At 44.3% G+C, this 12,223-nt stretch overlaps 1 long non-coding RNA gene across 1 annotated transcript; it reads left to right on the top strand.

Moving 5' to 3' along the window:
- The first annotated feature begins 679 nt into the window (after window positions 1-679).
- LOC135966819 (uncharacterized) lies at window positions 680-4,634 on the top strand. The gene is made up of 2 exons (XR_010580435.1): window positions 680-830; window positions 1,674-4,634. It is a non-coding gene; the product is annotated as an uncharacterized lncRNA (long non-coding RNA).
- Window positions 4,635-12,223: the final 7,589 nt, after the last annotated feature.

Raw genomic sequence — 12,223 nt, 5'->3', positions numbered from 1 at the left:
AGATAACTGATTCCCAAAACAGGCCAATATCTATCCTGACTGTCACCTTAGAAAATGAGTACCGACTCCATCAAGAGCAAAAGCCCCCCGATCAGGGAATTGACTCTTGGCTCCAGCGTTTCCCTGAAGCATGGGCAGAAACTGGGGGCTTGGGGCTAGCTAAACATCGACCTGCCATATTTGTGGAAGTTAAGCCAGGGACGGACCCGGTTCGGGTTCGGCAATATCCTATGCCCCTGGAGGCAAGAGAAGGAATTACGCCCCATATCCGCCGACTCCTAGACCAGGGAGTCCTACGGGCTTGCCACTCATCCTGGAATACTCCACTGTTACCTGTTCGTAAACCCAACAGTACGGACTACAGGCCAGTACAGGATTTAAGAGAAGTTAATAAAAGGGTCATGGACATACATCCCACTGTGCCCAATCCATACACCCTTCTGAGTGCCTTACATCCCAAAAAACAGTGGTATACTGTTCTTGATCTAAAAGACGCTTTCTTCAGCCTTCCTCTGGCTCCCAAAAGTCAAGAACTCTTTGCATTTCAATGGACGGATCCTGAGAGGGGCATCAACGGTCAGCTAACATGGACCAGACTGCCACAAGGGTTCAAGAACTCGCCAACCCTGTTCGATGAAGCCCTTCATGAAGATCTGGGTAAGTACCGGCGGCAACACCCTGAAATAACTCTTTTGCAATATGTTGATGATCTCTTAATAGCGGCCAGGTCCCCGGAAACTTGTGTTCAAGGGACTGAGGACCTCCTGAAGACTCTGGGGGAGCTAGGCTACCGAGCCTCAGCAACAAAGGCTCAGATCTGCAAGTCGGAGGTAACTTATCTGGGGTACCTATTAAAAGGGGGGCAACGCTGGCTAACCAAAGCCTGAAAGGAAACAGTCCTATGCATCCCTAGACCCCAGTCAACACGGCAAGTGAGAGAATTCCTGGGGTCGGCAGGGTTCTGTAGGTTATGGATACCCGGATTTGCTGAGTTAGCCAAGCCCCTATACCAGGCAACAAAGGAACGGCAGCCCTTCAATTGGACGGAAGAGGCTGAGCTGGCCTTTCAGCAAATCAAAACTGCCTTGTTATCAGCCCCCGCGCTGGGGCTCCCTGATGTCTCCAAGCCCTTCCACTTATACGTGGATGAAAGTAAGGGTGTTGCAAAAGCCGTGTTAACACAGTACCTAGGCCCCTGGCAGAGGCCAGTTGCCTATTTGTCAAAAAAATTAGATTCAGTGGCTGCTGGCTGGCCACCCTGCCTCCGGATAATCGCGGCGACCGCCCTAATGGTCCGAGACGCTGATAAACTTATCATGGGGCAAGAGTTGCGCGTTATAACCCCGCATGCCATTCAAGGCGTCCTCCGGCAGCCGCCGGACCGATGGATGAGTAACGCCCGGCTCACCCACTATCAAGGACTGCTGTTAAAACCCCTCAGAATAACTTTTCTGCCCCCAACCTCTTTAAACCCTGCTTCACTGCTGCCAAATCCAGACTTGGACGCCCCGTCCCATGACTGCACTGAGATACTGGCTCAGGTGCATGGGGTGCGGGAGGACCTGCAAGATCGTCCGCTCCCCGACACAGAACTCACCTGGTTCACTGATGGCAGCAGCTACGTCCACCAAGGCCAGCGGTATGCAGGAGCGGCTGTAACGTCAGAGACTGAGATACTTTTTCAGGATGGACAGAAGCGTTCCCAACTAAGAGAGAAACTGCTCAGGTTGTAGCAAAGAAAATTTTGGAAGAAATCCTCCCCAGGTATGGCTTTCCCGTCCAAATAGGGTCAGACAATGGACCAGCCTTCGTTGCTAAGGTAAGTCAGGATTTGGCTTCCATTCTGGGGGCAAATTGGAAATTACATTGTGCTTATAGGCCCCAAAGCTCAGGACAGGTAGAAAGGATGAATCGGACTCTGAAGGAGACCTTAACTAAATTGACCATGCAGACTGGCGCTAATTAGGTAGTACTTCTCCCCTACGCTCTGTTCCGGGCCCGAAATACCCCTTACAGACTAGGCCTCACACCATATGAAATCATGTATGGCAGACCCCCACCCCTGGTCCCCAGTCTAAAAGATGACTTACTCAAACCTGAAACTGAAAATGTCTCTGAGCTCCTGTTCTCCTTACAAGCCTTACAGAAAATTCACCAGGAAATTTGGCCCAGACTACGAGAACTGTACGAGGCAGGACCTCCGCCAACGCCTCATCCGTTCCAGCCGGGAGACTGGGTCCTAGTCAAGCGCCACCGGCAAGAAACTCTTCAACCCAGGTGGAAAGGACCACTGCAAGTACTCCTGACTACTCCCACCGCTCTCAAAGTAGAAGGCATCGCTTCGTGGATCCACTACACACACGTCAAACCAGTGGACCCAACATCCGACCTTCTCGAGCCGTCTGGAGCACCGGTTACATGGACTATAGACAAAGCTAAGAACAATCCCTTAAAGCTAACCCTGCGCCGTCATCCCCATAGCCGTAACCATGTCTAGCTTACCTATGCTTTTATGCCTTATGCATCTGACTCTCCTCACTGCTGCGCCGTCTAATCCCTATGTCTGGAGGTTCTGGCTCTATGAGAACAAAACTCACCCCGGGGAAACCCCCCAAGCAGGTAAACTGCTAGCTAGCGCAGACTGCCCCCCCTCAGGGTGTAATACTATAGTTTACCTCAATTTCACTAGGTTCCAGATTGCCCAACCAGCAATACCCATGATCTGTTTTGAATATGATCAAACTGAATATAATTGTAAAAATTATTGGTGGCACCAGAGTGCAGGTTGCCCATATAGCTACTGTAAGACGCACTCTGTCCGATACTGGAGAGAACGACAAGGGTGGTATTTTTACAAAACTGAGTCTCCCGTCACTTACACTTGGATAATTAGAGACCCATGGGACTCTCGGTGGACAACCCCACAACATGGGGGAGTATATTACTCATCAACTAGTACCTGGCCCAGTAGCCATTTATATCTGTGGAGAAGTCTAGTCCAGATTCAACCCTTAATCCACACACAAATCCACAGGCAAGAAACCAAGCTATCACAAGACTTGCAGCCCTTCTCCTGGCTAACTCTATTACGGGAAGGGCTAGCATTCGCCAACCTCACTGGTTTAGGCGACCTGTCCTCTTGCTTTATGTGTGCAACCCTAGGAAGACCACCATTAACGGCTGTTCCTCTATCCTCCCCTCCCACAAACTATACAGGTTTTAACTCATCGATAGTCACGATACCCGATGTGGCCCTGTACCGTGACCCATACTAAGAGAAATACCCCTATTGTTATTCGGCATTTAGCAACAGCCTCTGTAACCAATCGGCTACATACCCTAATAGTCCCATATATGCTCCCCCTGGTGTGTTCTTCTGGTGTAATATGACTCTGTTAAAAACTCTGTCCAAAAGCATCTCTGACAGACAGTTGTGTATCCCTGTTACCCTAGTTCCCCGACTGACACTGCTAACCCCGGCAGAGTTCATAGGCTGGGCAGGGACCGCCCCAACTAAAACTGCGCGACATAGACGAGCAGTTTTTCTACCACTAATTGCCGGAATATCCTTAACCACCTCTGTCGTCGCAGCGGGGTTAGCAGGAGGGGCCCTACAACACTCCATGATAGAAAACGACAAGCTGTTACAACAATTCTCTGTTGCTATGGAAGACTCCGCCTATTCCCTAGCCTCCCTTCAGCGGCAGCTCACCTCCCTAGCACAGGTCACCCTTCAAAACCGCAGAGCCTTAGACTTACTCACGGCTGAGAAAGGAGGTACCTGTATGTTCCTCAAAGAAGAATGCTGTTTCTATATAAATGAGTCAGGGTTAGTTGAGGAAAGAGTCCAACGCCTACACGAACTAAGCTTAGAAATGAAAAAGCAACAATTCACTACAGCCACTAACAATTGGTGGAGCTCTTCAATGTTTTCCCTTCTGGCACCCCTTTTAGGCCCCCTAATGTCTTTACTACTTCTATTCACTATAGGCCCCTGTGTGGTAAATAAAATTTTACAATTTGTCAGAGAAAGGTTTGATACCATCCAACTAATGGTCCTCCGTAGCCATCACCAGCCTCTCCTGCACCCAGAAAGTGAGGCTATATTATAAGACTCTGGAAATCCAAGATTGGACATCCAGTTACTTATGAGAAGGGGGAAATGAAAGGACACAAAGATAGATGTGTACCCGCCCCCCACCCACTACACCCTTGTTCTGCTCTCTAATCTTTGCACATACCAGAGATTTCGTAAGTTCTGTGAGTACCTGGTTTTCTGCACGTACCAGAGATTTTGTTTTGCACATACCAGAGATTTTGTAAGTTCTGAGGCAAGGTCACAAGACGTGTTTAAGTAAGATAAACTCTTGCTGCCATAAACCTGCTCTCCTGCCTCAAAGTTTGAACCAAAATATCAGAAATGGCAGGAACCAATCATAGTTAGCCAAATCGCCTTGTTCAAACACTAGCCAATCATATATCTGATTTGTATAATAACTCTATGCCCACTTTTCTTAGACTATATAACATTGTTCGGAGCTGAGTGGGGGAGCTCTCCTGCCCGTCTCGTTTCACGAGCGAGGGAGAGTTCCAGGTTCGAACCTGTAATAAAGATCCTTGCTGCTTAGCTTTGACTCTGGACTCTGGTGGTCTTCTTTGGGGAATAAACGGTCTGGGCATAACAAGGGAAGTCTGCAAGAGGGTTTTGAGGAAGAGTTTCCTCACTTTCAAAAGGGAACATGATAGGCACAGTTCCTTTTTCTGTGTGGGGATGCCATTCTATGAGTATGTGATGCTGCAGCCATCTTACAACCAAGAGCCAATCGCTGAACATGGCAGAGCAGAAAGATCGGGAGAACCAAGGTCCTTGATAGTATCACTGAACTTCTGAGCTAAGCCCAGGACTACCTTTACCCCCAGACTTCTTGTAATGAGAGACAGTAAAAATTCTTATCTTAAGCCAACCTGCAATGGGTTTTCTATTTCTCATGGTAAAAATGATCCTAACTGATACATTATTCAACTTGCCAAAACAAAGTTGTCTCTCAAGCGTAATTCTGAAAATTTTCTGACACAGAACAAAATGTTCTAGAACCAATCATTACTCAGAAAATCGGTCTGTTCTGATACCTGATGCTTCAAAATTAGTTAATACCTAGATCCCAGCAAATTTATTTCAAGTTTAAAAGACTGAAAGCATTCATCATTTGGAGTGAGATGCAGGACTGAATACCCCTGTATCCAATGTGGCATTGGCCAATTCTTCCTTCAAACCCAAAGTCCCTGAGGATAGGACAAATGAAAGAGAAAGTGATAGCCGGAACTAAGGTGGAGGGAAGGCACAGAACAGCTCTGCTAAGTGAGGCTGAGGAGGACACTGCATGTTAAAACACTAAACAGAGCCTCTGAGGGCTTTGTTCATTTTATGTATTCTTTTGCCTACTCAAAGATCACTTTATTATAAAATATTGAATACAAAGAGAAAAAAGAGTTGAGATCTGAGTGCTTATACTAACTCTTCTTTTAAAACCAACAGGGAACAATATTGCTGACAAAAAGAATAGGTTAGCTTAATTTAAAAGTGTATCAATGAGGCGGGGCACGGTGGCTCAGGCCTGTAATCCCAGCACTTTGGGAGGCTGAGGCAGGTGGATCACCTGAGGTCAGGAGTTGGAGACCAGCCTGACCAATATAATGAAACCCTGTCTCTACTGAAAATACAAAAATTAGCCAGATGTGGTGGTGGGCACCTGTAGTCCCAGCTACTCAGGAGGCTAAGACAGGAGAATTGCTTAAACCCGGGAGGTGGAAGTTGCAGTGAGCCGAGATCACACCACTGCACTCCAGGCTGGGCGACAGAGTAAGACTCAATCTCAAAAAAAAAAAAAAAGTATATTAGTGAAATGATCCATCCAAAGGAATTCTATAAAGCCCCAAAGTAACAATGTGGGTCTTTACATATTAATATGAAAAACATGCAAGATATATTAAGTGAAATAAAAGTTGCAGAAGTATCTATAATGTAGGGGCAATAAATGGTTCAGGTTTTCTAGGGACTAACAAGGTTCCTGGGATATGGGACTCTCAGTTTTGAGACCTGAAAAGCCCCATGCAAACAGGGACAAACTGATCAACCTAGACAATGACATTTCACTTCTATAATGGTGACAAATATAGTCTATCAATTAAGATTTTTTTCAGGTGCAAAACACAGAAAACCATGGCTTATTTAACTTAAACAATGAGGATGTTTGCCATCATGCCCTTATAGAAGTCCACATTCAACATGTCAGCTTGGTTCTCTGGCTCACTCCCTCATAGATACAGATGGCTGTCATGGTTCTAAGTGTCCAGTTCAAATAAGGTGACATCCAGCAGAGGAAGAAAGGTCAGAATTGCATTGTGGGCCCTCTGTTAAACCAGCCTTTGGCATAGGAATTAGCTTGGATTTCCTGAACAAGATGGGGTTGTTTCGAAAAGAACAAAGGTAGGTGTTATATAGACAGCCAACAATGTCCTTTATGTATACATTTTTACATATCACATATATATGCATTGAAAAATTCTGCAAGAATATAAATAATGTTAGTAATTACTATGAGAAGGAACTTGTGCTAGTTGAGACATAAATATTTGTGATTTTTTTTTTACAATAAGCTTGTATTATCTTGGTAAGTAACAGGCATTATTTTTTACATTTAAAAATGAAGCCAACTGGGCATGGTGGCTCATGCCTATAATCCCAACACTTTGGGAAGCTGAGGCAGGAGGATTGCGTGAGGCCAGGAGTTCAAGACCAGCCTGGGCAATATAGCAAGACCCCTGTCTTACAAAAAAAAAATTTTTTTTTTAATTAGCCAGGCATTGTGCCGCTTGCTTATAGCCCTAGCTACTTGGGAGGCTGAGGTTGGGGGAGAGATTGCTTGAGCCCAGGTTCAAGGCTGCAGTGAGCTATGATCTCACCACTGCACTCCAGCCTGGCCTGTGCACAGTAAGATACTTTCTCCTAAAAAAAAAAAAAAAAAAAAAACAAAAAAAACCATCATTCAGAATTGAGTGCAGGAAAGAGGATTAATTTCACTCCAGATGTGGATGAGTGTAGATAGATAGAATAAAAACTGATGGTGGCAGGAAGAGGCCTCCATCTGTAAACCTAAGTCAGTACTGAGGTAAACAAAAACACTCCAAGATGTCATTTTTGTTCTCAGGTCAAATCACACACTGTTGAAACCATATGAGAATACCAAAACAGTGAAGCGGATACTAAAAAGATTCAGGTGAACAAATTATCATTTTTGTTTTCAGAAGAGTTATCCAGAAAATGTACAATTTTTTACTACTTATCCATTTGGAATTTGGAAATGAAAATTAGTAGCCCTAAGTAGGATACAACAGGTTTGGCACCGAGATATATAAATAGGTTTTTCTTTTCTTTTTTTTCTTTTTTTTTTTTTTTTTTGAGACTGAGTCTCGCTCTGTGGCCCAGGCTGGAGTGCTGTGGCCGGATCTCAGCTCACTGCAAGCTCCGCCTCCCGGGTTTACGCCATTCTCCTGCCTCAGCCTCCCGAGTAGCTGGGACTACAGGCGCCCGCCACCTCGCCCGGCTAGGTTTTTGTATTTTTTAGTAAAGACGGGGTTTCACCGTGTTAGCCAGGATGGTCTCGATCTCCTGACCTCGTGATCCGCCCGTCTCGGCCTCCCAAAGTGCTGGGATTATAGGCTTGAGCCACCGCGCCCGGCCTTTTCTTTTCTTTTCTTTTCTTTTCTTTTTTTTTTTTTGAGATGGAGACTCGCTCTGTCACCCAGGCTGGAGTGCAGTGACGCAATCTCGGCTCACTGCAACCTCTGTCTCCTGAGATCAAGTGATTCTCCCGCCTCAGACTCCTGAGTAGCTGGGTCTATAGGCGTGCACCACCACGCCTGGCTAATTTTTGTATTTTTAGTAGAGACGGGGTTTCACCATGTTGGCCAGGCATCTCAAACTCCTCACCTCAAGTGATCCACCTGTCTTGGCCTCCCAAAGTTCTGGGATTACAGGCATTGAGCCACTGCATACAGCCTATAAATAGATTTTAAAATTTAAAGTTAAATTAGATTTTTAAATTTAAGAGACTTATTTAAAGAAATCTTTAAGTAAGTTTTGGGGTTCTTTTTTTTTTTTTTTTTTTTTTTTTTGAGACAGAGTCTTGCTCTGTCGCCCAGGCTGGAGTGCAGTGGTGCAATCTCGGCTCACTGCAAGCTGCGCCTCCTGGGTTCACGCCATTCTCCTGCCTCAGCCTGCCAAGTAGGTGGGACTACAGACGCCCGCTCACCAAGCCCAGCTAATTTTTTTTTAGTTTTTAGTAGAGACGGGGTTTCACCGTGTTAGCCAGGATGGTCTCAACCTCCTGAGCTCGTGATCTACCCGCCTCAGCCTCCCAAAGTGCTGGGATTACAGGCTTGAGCCACCGCGCCCGGCCAGTTTTGGGTTTTCTTAATATAAAATACAGCTGTCATTTGGAATAAGTTATTTCTGTGACTTAGGCTGGAGTTTCCTAATCTGTACTCTGAAGAAATTTAATACATGTTCCATGAAAATAACATGCCAATGCTAGTTTTTCCTACCAAAATTTATTCTAGAAAAGCACATATGTGAAAAATATTGTTATTTTAATTACGTAGTAGTCTGCCTTTACCAGAAAGAGCTGGAACAATCCCTGCAGGACGTTTGCTCTGTACTCCAAGGAAGGAGCAGTGTTTACCAAATGCCTTGTAAGCTGACGGCGGCCGGCCCTGAGAGACACCTACACAGCATTCACTCTCTCTGCCTTCCTTTACAATAGAACCACGATTTTGTTCAAGGCGCCCATGGGACCAGCTACAGGACTTGTTTTTTCTTAGCTCCTTTGCAGCTAGTAGTGGTCACGTAACAGCATTTAGGTCAGTGAGATGTAAGGGGACATCTACCAAGTTGGCTTTCAGAGAAATGTTTTTCTGGTGGATAAGAAGGCACGTTTCGCCTCTTATCCTTGTCCTCCTTCCTCCTGCCTGAGATGCAGACTTGACACTTGGATGTGCAGTAGACAACTAGTGACCATGAGGACAAAAGCCACATGTTAAGGATAGTCACCCAGGGATCCAGATGAAGCTGGGGTCATTGATGACATCATAGAGTTACTGCATCTGCCTTGGATTGCTCACCTCCAAATTTTTTATCATAGGAAAACAAACACCCCTATTTAGGTAAACCATTGGTGTCAGATCCCTGTTACATGCAGCCAAATGCAATTCTAATGTATATGTACCTTGTCACATAATTTTAGCATCTGTTTTAATATCTGTGATACTGAGCAATGCATGTTGAACACTAAACAAATATATGGCACTAACTTGTTCTCCTTAGATCCATGGCTAAAATAAGAAAACTGTAAATGAAAAGAAGGGTCTTCAGGTGCTAGATGACATTTGAACCAAATGCAAATACAGAATACTTTAAAGTGGAGATGAGCAGTTGAGCTTGAACTTTCTAAAAGGAAAAAAAAAATCTAGTTGTAAATTGCCCAAAATGAAACAATGAACAGCATTCGAAGTAGCCTAATTTAAGAGGGCACAAATATCACACAGCATACAGCTCGCATCCTTGGTCCCTTGGCTGCAGTGTATCTGGGCAGAGTGGACTTTTCCCAACACACTGCACTGAAAGCATAGATCCAAAGCTGTGCCTCATACACCTCTTGGTCACAGTGATGCTGTTTCCAACATGGAGATAAGTGATTTCTAAAAGAAAATATTCAAGAAATATATAAAAGACACAAAGTAGATTAAAAACTCATTTTAAAAGTTTTATAAGAACATGTGAAATAGCAGATGTTCTGATTGAATTTTTTTCCTTAAGGAAATTTATCTAGGTGGCCCTTTTCCTGGCCTTCTTTAATACAAGTTTGCATTATAGCATATGCATATCTGCTGTTGTTCTGTCAATATTGTATTATTTTTAATGTATTCTATGGTCAAGATTAAGTAAGTTTGGGAAACATCATTCTAAACTGACAGAACTCTAGTCTAGACCTAAAAAGAAATTTAAAAACCATAGTCGAAGAATAGGTAGCAGCGCGTCCAAGGAAATCTGATCATTTTTTTTTAATTTTAATTTTTTGGGGCCCTGTGCTTCCCTCCCCTCCCCTCCCCTCCCTTTCCTTTACCTTTCCTTTCCTTCCGTTTCCTTCTAATAGTCTCATTCTGTCACCCAGGCTGTAGTACAGTGGCTTGATCGTGGCTCACTGCAGCCTCAAACTCCTGGGCTCAAGCCATCTTCCCACCTTGACCTACTGAGTAGCTGGGACTATAGGCATGTGCCACCATGCCTGGCTAATTTTTTATTTGTGTAGAGATGAGGTCTCCCTAAGTTGCCCAGGCTGGTCTCAAACTCCTGGGGTGAAACAATCCTCCCACCTCAGCCTCCTAAATTGCTGGGATTACAGGTGTAAGTCACCACATCCAATCTATGTTAACATTTATAAGGAGACTCTGCTCTTTCTCACTTTTATTTGGCTTTATGTTGTACTTTTTTTTCATAAAAAAAATCAGATTTTGAAAGTAGGTCATGTCCGTGGGAGAAAAATTCAAATAATACAGAAGTATCAAAAGCCCTTCCTTGCTGGACTCTAAATACTGTGAGAGCAAGCGTGTGCCTTTCATTCTCCTCAATCTCTCCAGCCCCTAACCCTGCACACAGTAGGGGCTCAAAGTGGCAGCTCCCCACCCGCACCCCTTTCCGCTTCCTGGAGACAACCTGGGTTAACAGGCTACGGTGTATTGCAGACCTGTCTTATGCAAAGTTTTAAAAATAAACATTTTAATTTTAGATTCGTCTTAGACTTACATAAAATTTATGGCAATAATACAAAGAGCTCTCACATTCCCACACCCACTTTTCCCTATTATTAACATCTTATGTTAGTATGGTACATTTGTCACAATTAATGAACCAATACATTATTATTATTAACTAAAGTCCACACTTTATTCAGACTCCCTTAGTTTTTGCCTAATGTCCTTTTCTGTTCTAGGATCCCCTCCAGGAAGCCGCGCTACATTCGCCATCATGTCTTCTTAGGCTCCTCTAGGCTGTGACAGTTTCTCAGACTTCCCTTGCTTTTGATGGCCCTGAGAGTTTTGAGGAGCGCTGGTCGTATATTTTGTAGGATGTCCCTCTATGGGGATTTGTCTGCCGTTTTTCTCATGAATAGACAGGGTGAGGGGTTTTGAGGAGAAAAACCGCAGAAGGAAAGTGCCATTCTCATCACATCATTATCATGGTACATATTATCAACGTGGCGTCACTGTTGATGCTGATCTTGCCTCCTATGCAGAGTTCACCATTCCTCATTCCTGCTGAATGAAGTCCTTTGCCTTTCATATCAAGGTGGGGATCTTGTTCCAGTTCTGACAGTCAGTCTCCCTAGTTAGCTTGGACACAGGCAGCCTAAACACGGGGATGACTCAAAAGAAAGACATGTGACCTTCACACTGGCCCTGGGCATGGGAGGAGGGTGTGGGGTGGAGAAGAGTCAGGATGACCCACCCACTTCTGCCACTTGCCAAACTCACAATGGATGCTTGCCAAGGGCCAAGATTGGCTGCCAAGCAGGGACGAATGCCCATTCCTTTTCCTGTTAACTAGCAATGACCTTTCACAGTGCCACTTGGATTTTTATTCCATCTCATCTACACGTGCCTTCTTGCAGATGGTGACTTACTCCCCTGCACTCAGCAACAGCAGCAAGAATCCAGGAAAGCTGCACCAGAGTACAAGAGAAAGGAAAAAAGAAAACAAGAATTTGATCTGAAAAATTCACCAGAAAATGCCTAACCTTCCCCCATGACACAGCAAGGTTTTGCTTGGATTCTTCTTTGTATTATTCAAACATATAGTAAACAAAAATTCAAATTCTTTTTCCTTAGATGGAAGTAGAGCTTGGAGTGTGTTTTTCTTTATTCTGACACATTAACTAGTTAAAGTAACAAACTAAACCATGCACAACAATAACAAATTTTGTTATATAATTGTTGTTTCAGTTAATGTTCATGAAGCATTTTATAATGTATCAGGAATTGTGCTAATTATTTTGTGCACAACATTCATTTGGTTCTCAGCAACACTATGACGTCATTACCCCCATTTTACAGAATATAAAGTGAGGCACAGAAAGGTTAAGTAACTTGCCCAAGATCACAAGGCTCC

Source organism: Macaca fascicularis, chromosome 13 (assembly GCF_037993035.2).
Source record: "Macaca fascicularis isolate 582-1 chromosome 13, T2T-MFA8v1.1".
NCBI lineage: Eukaryota > Metazoa > Chordata > Mammalia > Primates > Cercopithecidae > Macaca > Macaca fascicularis.
This window is presented reverse-complemented; position numbering and strand designations above follow the sequence as displayed.